The 23,172-nt window shown below is 47.8% G+C and overlaps 1 long non-coding RNA gene across 5 annotated transcripts in view; it reads left to right on the forward strand.

The window, feature by feature from the left end:
- The window catches only part of LOC142467268 (uncharacterized), a 56,592-nt gene extending 35,118 nt beyond the window's left edge, over positions 1-21,474 (forward strand). Inside the window, exons 1-4 of one of the 5 annotated variants that reach the window (XR_012788323.1) lie at positions 1,532-15,219; positions 15,532-15,659; positions 20,644-20,800; positions 21,225-21,474. This is a non-coding gene — a long non-coding RNA (uncharacterized LOC142467268). Of the gene's footprint in view, positions 1-1,531; positions 15,220-15,531; positions 15,660-20,643; positions 20,801-21,224 lie in introns of those variants that run through there. The other 4 variants (XR_012788324.1, XR_012788326.1, XR_012788325.1 and 1 more) reach the window with 4 other exon arrangements.
- Positions 21,475-23,172: the final 1,698 nt, after the last annotated feature.

Raw genomic sequence — 23,172 nt, forward strand, 5'->3', positions numbered from 1 at the left:
TATATCAATATCTTAGAGGAATGAGTTATACATATACCCTTCATTCAATCCATTGGGGCTTAGAGTCCCTAGGGTGTAAATCCATCTACATTCTCTCTGCATCAACAGCCTGTCCTAATCTCCCTTCCTTGGTACCCGTGGAACATGTTCAATCCCACAAAAATGTAGGCATCCAGCCTTGCCATCATGTTTGTTAATAACATGTCTTTATACAGGAGTATCAATGCGGTTTCTCACAGAACCAAAGGGTTCAAGTATCCTTACTTTCAATGGTCTGTGCGTCTTACCGACGTATTGTTTGCCGCATTTACATGATATAAGATATATTACTCCTGTAGTCAAACAGTTAATATATTCCTTTATAGGGTAAATTCTTGTTTTGTTCAAGTCAGTGAAATGTTTTGTGACTGAGGTATAAGCACAGGCCTTACATCTACAACAAGGGTAAGACCCCCGAGGTATGCGGTCTTCCAGCCAGGTTTTTACACGTGGCTTCTGATAGTGACTATGAACAAGCCTGTCCTTCAAATTCTTCGCCCTCCTACATGTCATTGTAGGAGTTGATCTAAGAACCTGTTTAAAGTCATCGCCTTGCATCAATAGATGCCAGTGTCTCTTAAAAATGTTTTTTTTATGGCTGACCACTGATTGTTGAATGTCCCAATGAATCTAATGGTGTTGTCACCATTAGTAAGTTGTCTTTGGCCCTTGGTCAACAGTATATGTCTTGGAGTAGCTGCTGCTCTTTGGTAAGCCCTCTTTAAAAGACCCCTACTGTATCCCTGGTCCAGGAATCTATTAGTCATATCCCTTGACTGTTTCATAAATTCACTAGTAGTAGAACAGTTTCTCCGCAGTTGAAGGAATTGACCCGTAGGAATGTTGAAAATGGTATGTGTAGGATGGTGACTATCCGCTCTAAGCAGGCTGTTTGTTGCAGTCTGTTTCCTAAAGATAGACATATTTAGTCTCCCATCAAGGCCTTTTGTAATTGTCAAATCAAGGAAATGTAAAGATTCTTTATTAACTTCATGGGTTAGTTTGAGATTATGTTCATTGAGGTTCAAGATTTTTATGACTTCACTCAAGAGTTGTTCTGAACCCTTCTATAAAATTGCGGTCTTGACCCCCCCCCTTAAATCAGGCCCGTACCGCCATACCCTTGCTCGCTGCCTCCCTGAACCCTTCTGCCATAACTCGGCTGCCCTTTTATTGGGTGTCTTTCCCGCCAAGGCACCATTGTCTCTACCGAAATTGTCGTTCACGCCATCCTGCTTTCCTGTTCCCTTAAACCCCTTACTGTCCTTCTTGTAACATTTTGTCTTGGGGTGCTGGCACCCGAACCCTGGCGCAGGTGTGTTGGAAATGACAGTTGAGGAATCTGCATTTTGACTCATTAAATCCCCAGCATATGCCCGACTGTTTACCAACTGCGCGCCCCCTTCCTGCCGGCCGCGCGAACCATTCCGAACCCTCCTGTGGATTGTTACTGAACATGTCACCCTGAGAGCCTGCCCCACGAGAGAATGAACCTCCTCCCCCCGAAATGTGTTCTAAATATAAGTCAACATCCTTACGGTCCCACGTAACCACTCTCCTGCGTACTTTGCCTGAATTCTACGTCGTATGTCCACCATCCCAATCCCCCGTATTTTTGGAACGCCTTCCTGATTATGTCCTGGTATTTGAACAACGTGGAGCATAATTGCAGCTCCTTTTCGCCCGCCACGCCCGCCAATATCCCAAACGCCTGCACCTAGTTACTGAAAGTGCGTGGGTACAACCGTCTCTCTATATCGTTCTTCTTGGCCTCCCCTTTCTTCTCGGATTTCGCTACCGCGTCATTGTACCCGGGAAGCAACGTCAGTAACTCAACATAGTCCCTCGCCCAAATTCTTTCCTTCACCTCGTTTGACAGATGCGCGCCCAGTGATCGGGTGACCGCTGTGTACGAATCCCCATATCCCGCATCCCCCACCCTCTTTGACCCTGATGCCGCTACTGGCACCACGATCACCGTCCCGTCCGCTGCTCCTCCTACTGCGCTAGCTGCTGCCGTTACTCCCATTCCCTGCTGCTGCAACCTGAGTAACTGCTGGTCCTGCGCTGCTCACGCCCCCCACTAGCGCCTTCCTCCCCCACTGAAGCCTGCTCCTGTGTAATCCTTGCTGACGTGCTTCCTGCTCCGGGGTCCCCCCTGCTGCTGTTCCTCCTTGTGCCTCGCTTGTCTTGCCTATGCCTGCCGCAAGTAACGCCGCCTGAACGCCCTTTTCCATTACGCTGATCAATCTCGCCTTGGCATTGCCCGCCGCCCCCGCTACCAAACTGTCCGGTATCGGGGAATCGCTAATGCCTGGCAAGGCAGCCCCCCCTAAATGCGTAGTTCTCTTACGCTTACCCTTTGGTGTCCCGGTCCCCACCGGCGATGTGAACCACCTGTCGGGACCAACCTCGAAGTCCTTGCCCCTCCGAGTTTTATTTCCAGGCTCGATGGGGCGCCCCGTCTGCTTACGAGCCGTGGACAACATACCAGCACCAAAAAGCGAGGTCGACCGTGTCCCGACCACTCCCGCCTTTCCTATAAGAGAAAACAAGATTGAAAACCCTCCCCCACAGGATTCATCATTTTCTAATCGTAGGTCAGCCATCCTGGGCTCCAACCCCCCTGCCCCCGCACGTGCCCGCTGTTGGCCCCACGTGCTTTGCTCATCCACCTTGGGCGCCCTTCGCTCCTCCCATGACTCGTCTGTCGTTCAGCTCGCGGCCAGACCCACACCACTATCACCGCGCGCGGCGGTGGGATCTTCCGTCCGTGTTGGACCTCATACCCGTGCTCATACTTGCACATATATATCTATATACATAAATATACACACACATTTTTTGTAGACCAATCACCGTTTGCTTCCCCTCCAGGCAGCGTCCACCTCCCCACAGCCTCTCCCGTGACCAGGCTGTGGCCTTCCCCAGTCGACACTGACGTACCCTTCTGCAACCTGACCGGATGTCGCGCTCCGCCGATAGGACCGCCTTCGTCGCTTGATGACGGCCATGCCTCGGCACACGTAGCCTCCGAACCCGTTTGAGCGCTCTCCCGGCTGCTCGACACTCCATGGTTGCTCCCGGATCCCTGCGTCAGTGCCCACAATTGCTGGTGCAACCACCCTTCGTCGTGGTCCTGTGCTTCCGCCAAGAGCTGCATTGTACTGGCCTGTAATGACATCCCCGATAGCGCTGTGCTTTGCCTATGCGCTGGCCTTACTGTGCGACTGCTGTAATAACAAAATTACATGTTACCCCTATATATCAACTTTTTTATTATTTCTTTGGAAAATATATCTGGGAGCAATGAGCTATGTATAGGGCCGAACCCCATCCTGACTCCTTGCTTGAGTGCATGGAGACATCCGAGTCACCCCTGGATTTAACCCCCCTTACCCGGCCATCCTAACCCACGGCCAGTCGGAGCCACTCCACCGTGCCCGAAAGCAACCCCTGACCAATCCCCTAATAGGATCCCTGCCTCCAGCATCCCGCCTGTCCTGGTAATACCCTCCCAAGATATAGTCCCCCCAACTAAGGCAGAGCGTGTGTAACCCCGTATCTGTATATCCCACCTTGCCTACGCCCCTCCCTATGCATGCCCGCCCCATATACATACCTCTATCCGTATATACCGCCCTGTCCAAGCCTATATATGCGCAACCCGTGCCCCTTATATCTGCATATACCCACCTATACATACACTCATGTACCCATACCAACCTCCTACATAACCATATCTATATGCACATACATACCCGCCCACATATACATATCTATATATACACGCAACTTATACATATATATGCCCCTATATCCCACACCTATATATCCGTGCACATAAGCGTACCCAGTCACCTCTACGCAATACATACATACTTACCTACCTATATACACCGATAACCCTAATTATATACTCGCCTACGCACATATACACAAATTAAACATGGGGTGCAGGAAAGCAGACCCTTATGCATGTCCTTAAACTCCCCCTGGCATGTCTCGTCCGCCAGTGTCCTGTTCCCCTGCCCATTCTCCCCCCTGGTGCTTGCCCTATCATCAGGAGCGGCGCCACGCGGGAGACCCGCGCACCCGCGCCGGGTGATTCTCTCGGCTACCCGCTCTGCCTCCTTCCTCGCCAATGGTGTGGGGGTGAGAAGTGGCCCGCCTCCCGTGCTTGCCCACTGCCTCCCTAGGTGGGGGCACAGGTGGTCCCCATAATGGTGCCCTGGATCTGATGATATATTTGGTTGTCAAATAGGAAGTCGTTTTTGGGAAAAACAAAATCTAATAATTGGACAACAAACTGATTATGTAAATCTGCCTTATTGTCTCGAGATTTAAGAAAATGCTGAATAGACTTCATACCATATACATGAGGTATGCTGGTATATAGCCCTTCTACGTCTAACCCCACTAAAAGAGTTTTGGTTGTAACTATTACATCGTCAAGTTTCAGTAAAACATCCATTATGTCACAAAGGAAAGACGGAAGTGAACTTACAAAAGGACGAAGGATAGTGTCCACATATATACTTGCATTTGAAGTCAGGTTGTTAATTCCTGACACTATCGGTCTGCCAGGTGGCGGTATCCTCCCTTTATGCACCTTAGGCAGATGATAGAATGTGGCAATTTGGGGGTTGTTAATCATAATAAAGTCAAATTCTTTTTGACTGATCACCTTATTCATTAATCCTTCATTCAGAATGTTCAATAGTTCTTTTTTATACAATTGGGTTGGGTCAGACAGTAGGATTTGATAGCATTTCTTATCACTCAAAAGACGTTTACTTTTCTTGACATAGGCCTCTCTATTTAATACCACAACACTTCCGCCTTTATCTGACGACTTAATGATAATCTCGGGGTCTTGTTCTAAGTCTTTGAGGGCAATAAGCTCATGATGGGTCAAATTAGTATTCGCATAGGATCTTGGATGTTTTTGAATATCCGCTGTAACCATTTTTGAAAAAGTGTCCACATTTGAACTCATTTCAAAAGGAGGTGTAAATTTTGATTTGTCTCTTAAATTTGTAAAGGGGCCCTCAACAGGTCCTCTCTCATTCTCCTCTAGGAAACTGTCTAATGTTTTAAGACATTCAAAGTCTATCTGATCAAATTCTTCAAAAGGTGTATCACGATAATTATTTTGTTGTTGTCTATGGAAGAATTTATATAATAGTAACTGTCTAGAGAAGACATTTACATCCTTGATACATTCAAAGATGTCTAGTTTGTGTGTCGGTGATAAAGATAGACCTTTAGATAGTAACTCAATGTGGTGAGTGTTAAGGACTTTATTGGAGAGGGTTATTACTTGGTTGTTTCTGTCTGGTCTTTTTGGATCCCCGTGGTCTCGTTTGACCCAGACTTTCCGATTCCTTAGAAAGCCCTCCCTTCCCCCGCCTGGTCTTCCTCTTCCTAGGTGCTCTGAGGGATAGCTAGGTGCCTATAAAAAAGGAAAGGTATTACCAGAGGGGGATGCGAGGGGTACTCTGCTTTATGCATCTTGTTCCCAATCAGTGGATGACTCACGATTGTTTAGTTCTACTTTTCCTCTCTTATTCTTGTTCCTATAACGAAAGACATTTCCCTCTTTGAAGTCTATTTTATCACGGATGAACTTTTTTTTGTTTTCATACCCCTGAAGAAGTCTATGTATTAGACAAAACGCGTAGGGTTAATAGCAGGAGATATACTCTAGACAGTTACATGTTCCCTGTTTGATCCTTTATTTTAATATATTCTCTAAAGTCAACTTGGTTCCGTTCATCATTATCCGAGGCTTCCCCTATCTGTTCCTGCCTCGACACCGCACACCGGAAGCATTGTAGTGATTCCTTTACCAGGGAGAGGTGAGGGAGGTGCAGGGTAGGTGTGATGTCATTGAATCCAGGTGCTGCATTGAATCCAGGTGTTTGCGGTAGCACACAGTTATACTTGTGCAGGAGGATAGTGCTGTTCTATGGAGAGACATGAGACTGGTGAGAGCTGTGATCTAAAGGGATATTACTGAGAGAGAAGCAAGCAAACGAATACATGTGAGTGGGTCTGCTACCTTCCGTGAATCGGAGGATACCGGAGGTCGACACATAGAGCACTGCCATTTCATCTGAGTGCCAACGACCGAGAGGTTTCCTGGGGACACCCGAGGCAATGGCGCAGCCCCCCTCCATGGATCGAGGAGAACCAGAGGTCGGTATGTAGAGCACTGCAACACCAGCTGCGTGCCAACGACTGAGAGGGTTCCTGTCAACACTTGAATCATCTGCTTCACCCGGTAAATATGTTCCATTAGGCATTTCCCTGTCTCGTATTTTAGGGGCTTGTCCATTGATCTATCACTGAAATTGGTAGACTATTTCTTACCTAACGGATTACGCCCCATATGATGGACAGGGTAACACAAGTTTCTTTTATGTGAGGAGACAGTCACACTACTTGTCGAGTGACAATTATTTCCAGTATAATATCCGGAATACTGGACTCAGTATTGAGAATTTGCTGTGGGACATTTTTTCATTTAAAGCAGGCCTGCACAACACGCGAGCCGCATGTGGCCCGCTGGCCCTCACTGTGCGGCCCGCGGTGGCGGCTGCTATCCCACCCCTCCTCCCGAGCCCCCTTTCCCTGTCCCCGCGAGCCGAGCCCGCTCTCCAACCCCCCACGAGCCGAGACCGCTCTCCCCTTCCTCCCGCGAGCCGAGCCCGCTCTCCCCTTCCTCCCGCGAACCTAGCCCGCTTTCCCCTTCCTCCCGCGAGCCGAGCTCGCTTTCCCCTTCCTCCCGCGAGCTGAGCCCGCTTTCCCCTTCCTCCCGCGAGCTGAGCCCGCTCTCCCCTTCCTCCCGCGAGCTGAGCCCGCTTTCTCCTTCCTCCCGCGAGCCGAGCCCGCTTTCCCCTTCCTCCCGCGAGACGAGCCCCCTCTCCCCTTCCGACTAGAGATAAAAAAAACGCCGCCTGACGACGAGAGAGAAAAAAACCTGCAGTCCGACGAGAGAAAATAAAACACCGCCTGACAGGAGAAAAAAAAAATGCAGCCGACGAGAAAAAAAAAATCGCTACCTGACAATGAGAAAAAAAACGCGGTCTCACAACGGGAGAAAAAAAAGCCGCCTGACGACGAGAGAGAAAAAACCGCCTCCTGACGACGAGAGTTAAAAAAAACGCCGCCGTCTGACGTGAGAAAATAAAATGCCGCCTGACGACGAGAGAAAAAAAACGCTGCCTGACAAGAGAAAAAAAAACGCCGCCTTATGACGCGAGAAAAAAAAACACCAGCTGACGACGAGAGAAAATAAAACGCCGCCTGACGACAAGAGAAAAAAATGCCGCCTGACGACGAAATTAAAAAAAGCCGCCTGACAACGAGAGAAAAAAACGCTGCCTGACAACGAGAGAAATAAACGCTGCCTGACGACAAGAGAAAAAAATACGCCGCCTGACAACAAGAGAAAAAACACCGCAGCCGACGAGAAAAAAAAAACGACGCCTGACGACGAGAGAGACAAAAATGCCGCTTGAGGACGAGTGGAAAAAAAAATCGCTGCCTGACAATGAGAAAAAAAAACATTGCCTGACGACGAGAGAGAAAAAAAACCACCGCCTGACAACGAGAGAAAAAAACGCCGCCTGACAACGAGAGAAAAAAACGCCGCCTGACGACAAATAAAAAAAAAGCCGCCTGACGAGAGAAAAAAACGCCGCCTGACGACGAGAGATTAAAAAAACGCCGCCTGACGACGAGAGATTAAAAAAACGCCGCCTGACGACGTGAGAAAAAACGCCGCCTGACAATAGAAGAAAAAAAACCGCCGTCTAACGACGAGAAAAAACCGCCGTCTGACGAGAGAAAAAAAACCGCCGTCAGACGACGAGAAAAAAAGCTGCCTGACGAGAGAAAAAAACGCCGTCTGACGAGAGAAAAAAACGCTGCCTGACGAGAGAAAAAAAACACCGCCTGACAACGAGAGAAAACAAAACGCCGCCTGACAATGGGAGAAAAAAACGCCGCCTGACGACGAAATAAAAAAAAAACGCCACCTGACGTCGAGAGAAGAAAACGCCGCCTGACGACGAGAGATTAAAAAACCGCCGCCTGACGACGAGAGGAAAAAAAAACTGCTTGAGGACGAGTGGAAAAAAAGCCGCCTGACGCCGAAAGAAAAAAAAACGCAGCCTGACAACGATTAAAAATACGCCGCCTGACGCCGAATGAAAAAAAACGCTGCCGGTCAACGAGAGAAAAAAAAACCACCGCCTGACGACGAGAGAAAAAAAAAATCGCGCCTGACAATGAGAAAAAAAACGCCGTCTCACGACGAGAAAAAAAAACCATCTGACAACGAGAGGAAAAAAACGCCTCCTGACGACAAGAGAAAAAAAACCGCAACATGACGACGAGAGAAAAAAAACGCAGCCTGACGAGAGAAAAAAAACGCAACATGACGCCGAGAGAAAAAAAACCACCGCCTGACAACGAGAGAAAAAAACGCCTCCTGACAATGGGAGAAAAAAACGCCGCCTGACGACGAAATAAAAAAAAAACGCCACCTGACGTCGAGAGAAGAAAACGCCGCCTGACGACGAGAGATTAAAAAAATGCCGCCGCCTGACGTGAGAAAAAAAAACACCGGCTGACGACGAGAGAAAATAAAACGCCGCCTGACGACAAGAGAAAAAAAAACGCCGCTGGACGATGAGAGAGAAAAAAAACCGCCGTCTGACAACGAGAAAAATAACGCAGACGACGAGAAAAAAAACGCCGCCTGACGACGTGAGAAAAAACGCCGCCTGACAATAGAAGAAAAAAAACCGCCGTCTAACGACGAGAAAAAACCGCCGTCTGACGAGAGAAAAAAAACGCCGCCTGACGCCGAAAGAAAAAAAAACGCTGCCTGACGACGAGAGAAAAAAAACACCGCCTGACGACGAGAGAAAAAAAAACCGTCTGACAACGAGAGCAAAAAAACGCCGCCTGACGACGAGAGAGAAAAAAATGCGGCTTGAGGACGAGTGGGAAAAAAAACGCCGCCTGACGCCGAGAGACAAAAAACGCTGCCTGACGACGAGAGAGAAAAAAAACACCGTCTCACGACGAGAAAAAAAAAACCGTCTGACAACGAGAGGAAAAAAACGCCGCCTGACGACGAGAGAGAAAAAAATGCGGCTTGAGGACGAGTGGAAAAAAACCGCTGCCTGACGACGAGAGATTAAAAAAAGCGCCGCCTGACAACGAGAGAAAAAAACGCCTCCTGACGACGAGAGATAAAAAAAACGCCGCCGTCTGACGTGAGAAAATAAAATGCCGCCTGACGACGAGAGAAAAAAATCACCACCTGATGACGAGAGAAAATAAAACGCTGCCTGACGACAAGAGAAAAAAAAACGCCGCTGGACGATGAGAGAGAAAAAAAACCGCCGTCTGACAACGAGAAAAAAAACCGCAGCCGACGAGAAAAAAAAATGCCGCCTGACGACGAGAGAAAAAACGCCGCCTGACAATAGAAGAAAAAAAAACGCCGTCTGACGACGAGAAAAAAACGCTGCCTGACGAGAGAAAAAAAACGCCGTCTGACGACAAGAAAAAAACGCCGCCTGACGACGAGAGATTAAAAAAAAATGCCGCCTGACAATAGAAGAAAAAAAACACCGTCTGCCGACGAGAAAAAAACGCCGCCTGACAACGAGAGATTAAAGAAAAACGCCGCCTGACAACGAGAGATTAAAGAAAAACGCCGCCTGACAACGAGAAAAAAACACCTCCTGACGACAAGAGAAAAAAAACACAACATGACGACGCAAGAAAAAAAACCGCAGCCTGACAACGAGAAAAAAAAAACGCCACCTGACAACGAGAGAAAAAAAACGCCATCTGACGACGAAATAAAAAAAAACGACGCCTGACAACGAGAGATAAAAAAACCACCGCCTGATGACGAGAGAAAAAAAAAATCGCCGCCTGACAATGAGAAAAAAAACGCTGTCTCACTCCGAGAAAAAAACAAACCGTCTGACAACTTCAGGAAAAAAAACGCCGCCTGACAACTAGAGAAAAAAAACGCTGCCTGACGACGAAATAAAAAAAACGCCGCCTGACAACTAGAGAAAAAAAACGCTGCCTGACAACTAGAGAAAAAAAACGCTGCCTGACAACTAGAGAAAAAAAACGCTGCCTGACGAGAGAGAAAAAACGCAACATGACGATGAGAGAAAAAAAACGCCGCCTGACGAGAGAAAAAAAAACGCCGCCTGACGACGAGAGAAAAAAAACTCCGCCTGACGACGAAATAAAAAAAATTGCCGCCTGACAACGAGAGAAAAAAAACGCAGCCTGACGACGAAATAAAAAAAAACGCCGCCTGACAACGAAAGGAAAAAAAACGCTGCCTGACGACGAGAAAAAAACGCTGCCGACGAGAGAAAAAAAACGCAACATGACGATGAGAGAAAAAAAACGCCGCCCTGACAACCAGAGGAAACAAAACGCTGCCTAACGAGAGAAAAAAAACGCCGACCGACGACGAAATAAAAAAAAAACGCCGCCTGACAACGAGAGAAAAAAAGCCGCCTGACAACGAGATTAAAAAAACGCCGCCTGACAACGAGAGATTAAAAAAACGCCGCATGACGATGAGAGATAAAAAAAAATGCCGCCTGACAATAGAAGAAAAAAAACGCCATTTGACGCCGAGAAAAAAACGCCGTCTGACAACGAGAAAAAAACGCTGCCTGACGAGAGAAAAAAAACGCTGCCTGACGAGAGAAAAAAAACGCAACATGACGACGAAAGAAAAAAAACGTCGCCTGACAACGAGAAAAAAAAAACGCCGCCTGACAACGAAATAAAAAAAACCGCCGCCTGACGACGAGAGAAAAAAACGGCGCCTGACGACGAGAGATTAAAAAAAACGCCGCCTGACGACGAGAAAAAGACGCTGCCTGACAAGAGAAAAAAAACGCCGCCTGACGACCTGAGAAAAAAACGCCGCCTGACGCCGAAAGAAAAAAAACCGCTGCCTGACGACGAGAAAAAAAACGCTGCCTGACGAGAGAAAAAAAACGCAACATGACGCCGAGAGAAAAAAAACCACCGTCTGACAACGAGAGGAAAAAAAACGCCGCCTGACAACGAGAGAAAAAAACGCCGCCTGACGACGAAATAAAAAAAAAGCCGCCCGACGAGAGAAAAAAACGCCGCCTGATGACGAGAGATTAAAAAAAACGCCGCCTGACAACGAGAGAAAAAAACGCCGCCTGACGACGAAATAAAAAAAAACCCGCCCGACGAGAGAAAAAAACGCCGCCTGACAACGAGAGGAAAAAAAACGCCGCCTGACAACGAGAGGAAAAAAAACGCCGCCTGACGACGAAATAAAAAAAAAGCCGCCCGACGAGAGAAAAAAACGCCGCCTGATGACGAGAGATTAAAAAAAACGCCGCCTGACAACGAGAGAAAAAAACGCCGCCTGACAACGAGAGAAAAAAACGCCTCCTGACGACGAGAGATAAAAAAAACGCCGCTGTCTGACGTGAGAAAATAAAATGCCGCCTGACGACGAGAGAGAAAAAACGCCGCCTGACGACGAAATAAAAAAAACGCCGCCTGACAACTAGAGAAAAAAAACGCTGCCTGACAACTAGAGAAAAAAAACGCTGCCTGACGACGAAAAAAAAACGCTGCCTGACGAGAGAGAAAAAACGCAACATGACGATGAGAGAAAAAAAACGCCGCCTGACGAGAGAAAAAAAAACGCCGCCTGACGACGAGAGAAAAAAAACTCCGCCTGACGACGAAATAAAAAAAATTGCCGCCTGACAACGAGAGAAAAAAATCGCAGCCTGACGACGAAATAAAAAAAAACGCCGCCTGACAACGAAAGGAAAAAAAACGCTGCCTGACGACGAGAAAAAAACGCTGCCGACGAGAGAAAAAAAACGCAACATGACGATGAGAGAAAAAAAACGCCGCCCTGACAACCAGAGGAAACAAAACGCTGCCTAACGAGAGAAAAAAAACGCCGACCGACGACGAAATAAAAAAAAAACGCCGCCTGACAACGAGAGAAAAAAAGCCGCCTGACAACGAGAGAAAAAAAGCCGCCTGACAACGAGATTAAAAAAACGCCGCCTGACAACGAGAGATTAAAAAAACGCCGCATGACGATGAGAGATAAAAAAAAATGCCGCCTGACAATAGAAGAAAAAAAACGCCATTTGACGCCGAGAAAAAAACGCCGTCTGACAACGAGAAAAAAACGCTGCCTGACGAGAGAAAAAAAACGCTGCCTGACGAGAGAAAAAAAACGCAACATGACGACGAAAGAAAAAAAACGTCGCCTGACAACGAGAAAAAAAAACGCCGCCTGACAACGAAATAAAAAAAACCGCCGCCTGACGACGAGAGAAAAAAACGGCGCCTGACGACGAGAGATTAAAAAAAACGCCGCCTGACGACGAGAAAAAGACGCTGCCTGACAAGAGAAAAAAAACGCCGCCTGACGACCTGAGAAAAAAACGCCGCCTGACGCCGAAAGAAAAAAAACCGCTGCCTGACGACGAGAAAAAAACGCTGCCTGACGAGAGAAAAAAAACGCAACATGACGCCGAGAGAAAAAAAACCACCGTCTGACAACGAGAGGAAAAAAAAACGCCGTCTGACAACGAGAGGAAAAAAAACGCCGCCTGACAACGAGAGAAAAAAAAACGCCGCCTGACAACGAGAGAAAAAAACGCCGCCTGACGACGAAATAAAAAAAAAGCCGCCCGACGAGAGAAAAAAACGCCGCCTGATGACGAGAGATTAAAAAAAACGCCGCCTGACAACGAGAGAAAAAAACGCCTCCTGACGACGAGAGATAAAAAAAACGCCGCTGTCTGACGTGAGAAAATAAAATGCCGCCTGACGACGAGAGAAAAAAAACGCTGCCTGACACCGAGAGAAAAAAAACGCTGCCTGACGACAAGAGAAAAAAAAACGCCGCCTGATGATGAGAGAAAAAAAAACACCGGCTGACAACGAGAGGAAAAAACGCCGCCTGACGACGAAATAAAAAAAAAGCCGCCCGACGAGAGAAAAAAACGCCGCCTGACAACGAGAGGAAAAAAAACGCCGCCTGACAACGAGAGAAAAAAACGCCGCCTGACGACGAAATAAAAAAAAAGCCGCCCGACGAGAGAAAAAAACGCCGCCTGACAACGAGAGGAAAAAAAACGCCGCCTGACAACGAGAGAAAAAAACGCCGCCTGACGACGAAATAAAAAAAAAGCCGCCCGACGAGAGAAAAAAACGCCGCCTGATGACGAGAGATTAAAAAAAACGCCGCCTGACAACGAGAGAAAAAAACGCCTCCTGACGACGAGAGATAAAAAAAACGCCGCTGTCTGACGTGAGAAAATAAAATGCCGCCTGACGACGAGAGAAAAAAATCACCACCTGATGATAAGAGAAAAAAAGGCCACCTGATGACGAGAGAAAATAAAACGCTGCCTGACGACGAGAGAAAAAAAACGCTGCCTGACACCGAGAGAAAAAAAACGCTGCCTGACGACAAGAGAAAAAAAAACGCCGCCTGATGATGAGAGAAAAAAAAACACCGGCTGACGACGAGAGAAAATAAAACGCCGCCTGACGCCGAGAGAAAAAAAAAGTCTCATGACAATGAGAAAAACAACGCTGTCTCACGACGAGAAAAAAAAAAACCCGTCTGACGACGAGAGGAAAAAAACACCGCCTGACAACGAGAGATTTAAAAAAACGCCGCCTGACAACGAGAGATTTAAAAAAACGCCGTCTGACGACGAGAGATCAAAAAAACCCGCCGCCTGACAAGAGAAAAAAAACGCCATCTGATGAGAGAAAAAAAACGCAGTCTGACGACGAGAAAAAAACACTGTCTGACGAGAGAGAAAAAAAACGCCGACTGACGACGAGAGAAAAATACGCCGCCTGACGACGAGAGAAAAAAATCCACAGCCGACGAGAAAAAAAAACGCCACCTGACGTCGAGAGAGAAAAAAATGCCGCTTCACAATGAGAGGGAAAAAAACGCCGCCTGACGCTGAGAGAAAAAAAAACGCCGCCTGTCAACGTGAGAAAAAAACGCCTCCTGACAAGAGAAAACAAAACGCAACATGACGAGAGAAAAAAAAACGCAGCCTGACAACGAGAAAAGAAACGCCGCCTAAAGCCGATAGAAAAAAAACCGCTGCCTGACGACAAGTGAAAAAAAAACACCGACTGACAACGAGAAAAAAAAAAAAATCGCCGCCTGACAATGAGAAAAAAAACACCGTCTCACGGCGAGAAAAAAAAAACGTATGAAGAGAGGAAAAAAAACGCCGCCTGACAATGAGAGATTAAAAAAACGCCACCTGACGACAAGAGAAAAAAACGCCGCCTGACAATGAGAGATTAAAAAAACGCCACCTGACGACAAGAGAAAAAAATCGCCGCCTGACAATGAGAAAAAAAACACCGTCTCACGGCGAGAAAAAAAAAACGTATGAAGAGAGGAAAAAAAACGCCGCCTGACAATGAGAGATTAAAAAAACGCCACCTGACGACAAGAGAAAAAAACGCCGCCTGACGAGAGAAAAAAACGCCGTCTGATGACGTGAAACAAACGCTGCCTGACGAGAGAAAAAAAAACGCTGCCTGACGAGAGAAAAAAAAACGCCGCCTGACGAGAGAGAAAAAAACGCCGCTTGACGACAAGAGGAAAAAAACCCACCTGACGACGAGAGATTAAAAAAAATGCAGCCTGACAAGAGAAAAAAAACGCTGCCTGACGAGAGAAAAAAAACACTGCCTGACGACAAGAGAAAAAAACGCTGCCTGACGACAAGAGAAAAAAACACTGCCTGACGACGAGAGAAAAAAACACTGCCTGACGACGAGAGAAAAAAACACTGCCTGACGACGAGAGAAAAAAACACTGCCTGACGACGAGAGAAAAAAACGTAAAAATTTTTACCAATTTAAGACATTTTTATGGAACAGGGAGGGTGCTTCCTGTAGAAACATGAATGTGTAATTTGTATACCCCACAAAAATACACGACACCGTACCTTGACTAGAAGCGGAGTAACATAAATCAGCTACCAGAAAGCATTTGGATCTCAACTTAAATAGCTAATCATTTAACCGTTGGTTAAAACCAAGACTCTGCCTTATCAGGTAAAAGCAATAATAACTTTATTAATCAGACTTGCATATGAAAATCATCTTTCCGCCATGTGTTTAGACAGTGTAGTAAAAGTAGGGTGACCAGATTTTGAAAATGAAAAACCGGGACATTTTTTTTTTTACATAACAGTTTATTTATTGTAGTACACTTATACTTACGACCATTAGTCTTTGTTACATAGTTGTGTGTGTGTGTGTGTGTGTGTGTGTTGACCTCACTAACCGAACAAAAAAAACCCAGATGTGAATGATTCTGAACCCCTTAACCAGTGTCTGGATGCCCCCTCTTCACAATTTCTAAAGCAGCAATCCCGCCTGGGATCTTACCTGATCCGCAGTCCCTCAAGGTACTATACTGGAGGGGAGATGTTCCCTACCTGTCTTTCGAGGTCTCCCGTGTGAAACGTGAGTCAGATCTGGAAGAAAGAAGGGTAGGTTACTTCGGTGTAGGTATACGGCAATTAAAATATGACAGGGAGGGTGAGAGAGACAGAGAGAGAGAGGGTGAGAGAGACAGAGACAGACAGAGAGAGACAGAGACAGACAGAGACAGAGAGAGAGAGACAGAGATAGAGGGTGAGAGAGAGAGAGGGTGAGAGAGACAGAGAGAGAGAGGGTGAGAGAGACAGAGAGAGAGGGAGAGAGACAGAGAGGGAGAGAGAGAGACAGAGAGGGAGAGAGAGAGGGAGAGAGAGACAGAGAGAAGGTGAGAGAGACAGAGAGAGGGTGAGAGAGAGAGGGTTTGAGAGAGAGATAGAGGGTTTGAGAGAGAGAGAGGGTGAGAGAGAGAGAGAGAGAGAGAGAGAGAGAGAGAGAGAGAGGGAGAGAGAGAGAGAGAGAGAGAGAGAGGGTGAGAGAGACAGAGAGAGGGTGAGAGAGACAGAGAGTGGGTGAGAGAGACAGAGAGTGGGTGAGAGAGACAGAGAGTGGGTGAGAGAGACAGAGAGTGGGTGAGAGAGACAGAGAGTGGGTGAGAGAGACAGAGAGTGGGTGAGAGAGACAGAGAGTGGGTGAGAGAGACAGAGAGTGGGTGAGAGAGACAGAGAGTGGGTGAGAGAGACAGAGAGTGGGTGAGAGAGACAGAGAGTGGGTGAGAGAGACAGAGAGTGGGTGAGAGAGACAGAGAGTGGGTGAGAGAGACAGAGAGTGGGTGAGAGAGACAGAGAGTGGGTGAGAGAGACAGAGAGTGGGTGAGAGAGACAGAGAGTGGGTGAGAGAGACAGAGTGGGTGAGAGAGGGTGAGAGAGAGAGGTGAGAGAGAGAGAGAGAGGTGTGAGAGAGAAAGGGTGACAGAGAGAGAGGGTGACAGAGAGAGAGAGGGTGACAGAGAGAGAGAAGGTGACAGAGAGAGAGAGGGTGACAGAGAGAGAGAGGGTGACAGAGAGAGAGAGGGTGACAGAGAGAGAGAGGGTGACAGAGAGAGACAGGGTGACAGAGAGAGACAGGGTGACAGAGAGAGAGAGGGTGACAGAGAGAGAGAGGGTGACAGAGAGAGGCAGGCAGAGACAGAGAGAGGGTGACAGAGACAGAGAGAGGGTGACAGAGAGAGAGAGGGTGAGAGAGAGGGTGAGAGAGAGAGGCAGACAGAGAGAGGGTGAGAGAGAGAGGCAGACAGAGAGAGGGTGAGAGAGAGGCAGACAGAGAGAGAGTGAGAGAGACAGAGAGAGGGTGAGAGAGACAGAGAGAGGGTGAGAGAGACAGAGAGAGGGTGAGAGAGGGTGAGAGAGACAGAGAGAGGGTGAGAGAGGGTGAGAGAGACAGAGGGTGAGAGAGACAGAAGGTGAGAGAGACAGAGGGTGAGAGAGACAGAGGGTGAGAGAGACAGAGAGAGGGTGACAGAGAGAGAGAGACAGAGAGGGTGACAGAGAGAGAGAGGGTGACAGAGAGAGAGAGCGTGACAGAGAGAGAGAGCGTGACAGAGAGAGAGAGCGTGACAGAGAGAGAGAGAGCGTGACAGAGAGAGAGAGGGTGACAGAGAGAGAGAGGGTGACAGAGAGAGAGAAGGTGACAGAGAGAGAGAGGGTGACAGAGAGAGAGAGGGTGACAGAGAGAGACAGGGTGACAGAGAGAGAGAGGGTGACAGAGAGAGAGAGGGTGACAGAGAGAGAGAGGGTGACAGAGAGAGGCAGGCAGAGACAGAGAGAGGGTGACAGAGAGAGAGAGGGTGAGAGAGAGAGGCAGACAGAGAGAGGGTGAGAGAGAGAGGCAGACAGAGAGAGGCAGACAGAGAGAGAGTGAGAGAGACAGAGAGTGGGTGAGAGAGACAGAGAGTGGGTGAGAGAGACAGAGTGGGTGAGAGAGACAGAGTGGGTGAGAGAGACAGAGTGGGTGAGAGAGACAGAGTGGGTGAGAGAGAGAGTGGGTGAGAGAGAGAGAGGGTGAGAGAGAGAGGTGAGAGAGAGAGAGAGAGAGAGAGGTGAGAGAGAGAAAGGGTGACAGAGAGAGAGAGGGTGACAGAGAGAGAGAGGGTGACAGAGAGAGAGAGGGTGACAGAGAGAGAGAGGGTGACAGAGAGAGAGAAGGTGACAGAGAGAGAGAGGGTGACAGAGAGAGAGAGGGTGACAGAGAGAGGGTGACAGAGAGAGACAGGGTGACAGAGAGAGAGAGGGTGACAGAGAGAGAGAGGGTGACAGAGAGAGAGAGGGTGACAGAGAGAGGCAGGCAGAGACAGAGAGAGGGTGACAGAGACAGAGAGAGGGTGACAGAGAGAGAGAGGGTGAGAGAGAGGGTGAGAGAGAGAGGCAGACAGAGAGAGGGTGAGAGAGAGAGGGTGAGAGAGAGAGGCAGACAGAGAGAGAGTGAGAGAGACAGAGAGAGGGTGAGAGAGACAGAGAGAGGGTGAGAGAGACAGAGAGAGGGTGAGAGAGACAGAGAGAGGGTGAGAGAGACAGAGGGTGAGAGACAGAAGGTGAGAGAGACAGAGGGTGAGAGAGACAGAGGGTGAGAGAGACAGAGGGTGAGAGAGACAGAGGGTGAGAGAGACAGAGGGTGAGAGAGACAGAGGGTGAGAGAGACAGAGAGAGAGACAGAGAGAGGGTGACAGAGAGAGAGGGTGACAGAGAGAGAGAGACAGAGAGGGTGACAGAGAGAGAGAGGGTGACAGAGAGAGAGAGCGTGACAGAGAGAGAGAGCGTGACAGAGAGAGAGAGCGTGACAGAGAGAGAGAGCGTGACAGAGAGAGAGAGAGCGTGACAGAGAGAGAGAGAGCGTGACAGAGAGAGAGAGCGTGACACAGAGAGAGAGAGAGGGTGACACAGAGAGAGAGAGAGGGTGACACAGAGAGAGAGAGAGAGAGAGAGAGAGAGAGAGGGTGACACAGAGAGAGAGAGAGGGTGACACAGAGAGAGAGAGAGAGGGTGACACAGAGAGAGAGAGAGGGTGACACAGAGAGAGAGAGAGGGTGACACAGAGAGAGAGAGAGGGTGACACAGAGAGAGAGGGTGACAGAGAGAGAGAGAGAAGGTGACAGAGGGTGAGAGACACAGAGGGTGAGAGAGACAGAGGGTGAGAGAGACAGAGACAGAGAGAGACAGAGGGACAGAGAGGGAGAGGGACAGAGAGGGAGGGAGAGAGGGGGAGGGAGAGGGAGAGGGGGAGACAGACACGGGTACACACACACACACACTGGCACACACACACACACACACTGGTACACACACACTGCTACACACACACACTGGTACACACACACACACTGGTAGACACACACACTGGTACACACACACACACTGGTACACACACTGGTACACACACACTGGTACACACACACACACACTGGTACACACACACACACACACACACTGGTACACACACACACACACACTGGTACACACACACACTGGTACACACACACACACACTGGTACACACACACACACACACACACACACACTGGTACACACACTGGTACATACACACACACACACTGGTACACACACTGGTACATACACACACACACACTGGTACACACACACACACACACACACACACACACACACACACACACACAGACACTGGTACACACACACACACACACAGACACTGGTACACACACACACACACACACAGACTGGAGTACAGACAGAGGCAGCCACGAGCAGGTGGCTCTCCGCCTCCCCCTGCACCCACCCCAGCGCCCATCTCCCGCACCTAGGGAGGGGGGGGGATAGGAGCGCCGGGACACAAAGGTAAACTGCCGCCCCCCCTCCCCCGGAGGGCAGCCACGGGCTCCCGGGGCAGAATGGGGGAACACCGCGCAGCCACCACTGCCAGCCCCCGCGCCCATCTCCCGAACCAAGGGGACAGGGGGGGGGGGGAAGGGAGCGCCAGGACAGGAGGCAAAGGATCAAAAACCCACCTCCTATCCCCCCGGGCGGGCAGAGGGGGGGAAACACCGCGCAGAAGAGCCAGGAGCCGTGGGCAGAGACACACACCACGTGTGCTCTGCCGCAGGAAGCGGAAGCCCCGCCCCCAGGCACCCTTCCATCCATTCCACCGGTCCTTGGTGAAGGATGATGCCGGGGGGCGGGGCTTAATGCCGGGACGCAGGGGATTGGCCAACAAGGTAGGAAACTGCCGGGGGGGGGGGATTGGCATTAAAAAAAAAAAAATACTTACCAGCCGGGCTGCTGCAGTCTCCTCCTCCGCGCCGCCGCCGCAGACTCGCGCACAGCGCACAGTGCACCACAGCTAATTACTCGCGCACCGCCGGCGACAAAAAAAAAAAATGGGGACACATTGAGGAAAATCCGGGACATTTCCGGTACACACAGAAAACCGGTACAGCTCCCGAAAAACCGGGACTGTACCGGCAAAAGGGGGACGGGTGGTCACCCTAAGTAAAAGGCTAATCTAAATGTATTTTGATATTTACTGATGGGGATTATGCTACATTGATTAAGTACTGCAGCGTTAGAAGAGGTGGATATTACCTACTAGTTTTAGGTGTAATAGAATTTCCATTGGGATCAGAATATACTTCCTCCTGATCTTTTAGCATGGTTTTTCTTAAAGAATACATCCCAGATTGTGCAGCCAATACACAGACGGGGCTTCCCATATACAAATCCATAAACTTCACTAACTAGCATCAAATGTTTTTTTACTTATTTTTGCTTGATATATATTTTTTGTGTGCAGTTTATTAGATTATTAAACACTGCACTCTGACTTTTACTAATACATATCAGTTTATTCACTGAAACATGACGACCACTTATTATTCATACTCCATTTCTGCTGCCCTTACATATTGGTGTGTGAATGTGATAATATAGGCCACATCTGTCTGTTTAGCTTAAATTGTCAGCCTGCTCGCAGAGAGCATTAGAAAGGGGGTCTGCACACAGAGGGTCTTGGTCCGTCTGTCTGGTAGCTATGTCTGTCGACTCACACAGAATCTCTATCTCTTTGGTAGCTGCTATATATCTGAAGAACATGGTGTCTCAGTACTGGCCAGATTGAGAGCCTCTGGCAGGAGAAGTTGTCTTTCCATTCAATATCCATGAAAACGACCGTCAGGAGATCCGGGATAACATTGTGGAGGGAATCATCCATTCTCCAGATTTAGTGAGGTAAAGCATATTTACATAAAGGAGGATATCATTTCCTTTATATACTCAATGGGAGGCAGAGGATTCAAGGTGAGGAGTTTACCGTCTGTGGGATTGAGAGCTGATACAAATAATGACATTGTTAATTGCCAGGTCAGGGCTTGTATCAGCTTTGCTTTCATGAGTGTGACATGAACATGTTCAGTTTAGCATAATGAACATGAAGCTTCTATTCAATTCTGCCAGTGCCACCTCATCTGTTGCTCCATTCTGTTTGCTAATATAGTGTGTCCACACTAAAAGAGCTGCAGAACTCCTGCAAGTAAATACAGCGTGCCTCTTTTAGTGTGGGCACCCTGTAGGAAAGTGCCTGCAGAAAGTGTTGTCCGCAATAGGGAATATCCGAATGTTTAGAATAAATTTCTAATAGTGTTTCTGTTCTCAGGACTCAACTAACCCTTTGTTTGCGTGTCATCATCAAACATGACTTCCCAGGCCGCTGGACAGGCATAGTGGACAAAATAGGATTCTACCTGATGTCACACATTAGTGGGAGCTGGCTAGGCAGCCTGCTCTGCTTGTATCAGCTTGTAAAGACCTATGAGTAAGCGGGAGATCATGCACCAACCAGTGAACCAGCTCTCATTTCTGCGTTTTGAAGGTTGTCTAGACTGCATTAAAAGGCATTTTGTGTTCCTGGGGGGGGGGGGGGGGGGGGGGGTTTACAGGGGTGGGGGTCAGTTGTGGGAGCCAACTATCTGCTCCAATTATATACATTACCACACAACGTCACCAAATTCTCCTGTTGCAGATCTGCCTCTATAGAAACACTAAGCGCAGCAACAAGAATATAAAAGCTTTTGTCATTGATTCAAAAAGATATGTGAATTGTCTCTTTTTTTTGTACTCAAATTTTATTAAATGCATCGAAAAAACAGAAAAGTGAAAGTACATCATTACTTTGGTTACAGATCTCAAGGTGCGCATTTATCTCACAATGATTTTCTATTACATATAAAAAATCTTGGCATCTACTGTCATGAGAGAACAGACAATATATAGAATAACCGGGCCAGATTGACCAAGACTAGGATATAGTAAACTGAATGAGTTTATTTCCTATGAGCAGAACAGACAATAAATCAAGCAAATAACATTACAGAAATATTTACACCTACTGGGGTTGGACAAGGAGATATTCAGCCGAATAGCAGCTCCTTAGTTGTTATAGGTCACGACAAGCACGACAAGCACGACAAGCACAGGAATAAGGGGTGCAAGCAACATTTAGACACAGGCCCCCCATTCCTAACATGGCATTTCAGTTATTGGTGAACAATTACCTTGTCTCAATCACAGGTTGCCAGGTAACGCGAGAAGCAGGGTTTACCCAGCCCCCCATTAATACACCCCTCCCCTGTAGCTACTTGGCCAGCCCATTTATAAAAAAACTATGACCTGATGCCTTCGTTGTCATCCTGTCTAGCAAAAATGCTTATTGGGCAGGGGTCTTTCATGTAGCGTGTTACGTTTGACAGGTCACAATGGTTAGTATCGATCTGTGAGAGCTGGCTTCATAGGCAATGAGGCGAGTCACCTCTATTGATGTACAGGTTTTTTCTCACCTCTGAGAACTTCTCCACAACAAAGCCTTTCAAGTAACCTCCTTTGATTGTACAATTACATATCAAAGCGGCCATTTGGCAAGCTTCCAAACCACAGTTATACTAAAAACAGCGATAACTCATAACTATATTTCACATGTCATAAATCAGATTAAAGGTATGTATGCAACCTGTGTTCGTTGCATAGGAAAACATATCAAAATGTCAGCCTTGTAGCACAAACACATACAGAGATATGGTTCTATGGGGTTTACATTATGACAAATACACAGTTAACCCCTCTCTCCATGTTAATACATAACATAGCAATGAATTCTGCTGAAGTGGGGGAATTCAGATCAACATATACACAGATCCCATTAACCCCTCATATCCATATCATGATAACAGGATATATACAATAACACACTGTACTGCTGGGGTAATACATCTAAGACCTGGGACAATTTGGCTGAAGCGGGGAAATGCAGATCCACATATACACAATATGGTTAACCCTTTCCCTCCCAACATGATTTATACACACACAGTAATATAACACAGACTGCTGGGGAAATACATCTCAGACCTGGGGCAATTCTGCTGAAGCAGGGGGATGCAGATCAACATATACACAGATCCCATTAACCCCTCATACCCCGATCATGACATATGCCTAGTACAATTCTCTCCCTTTCACTGATATAACAATAGATTACATTTTCCTACCCATCTATAAGCAGAGTCGAGCTCGGCCCAACCAGTGGGTTTCATCTTTGTGATTGGATG

This window comes from Ascaphus truei, chromosome 16, assembly GCF_040206685.1.
Source record: "Ascaphus truei isolate aAscTru1 chromosome 16, aAscTru1.hap1, whole genome shotgun sequence".
NCBI classification, from domain to species: domain Eukaryota; kingdom Metazoa; phylum Chordata; class Amphibia; order Anura; family Ascaphidae; genus Ascaphus; species Ascaphus truei.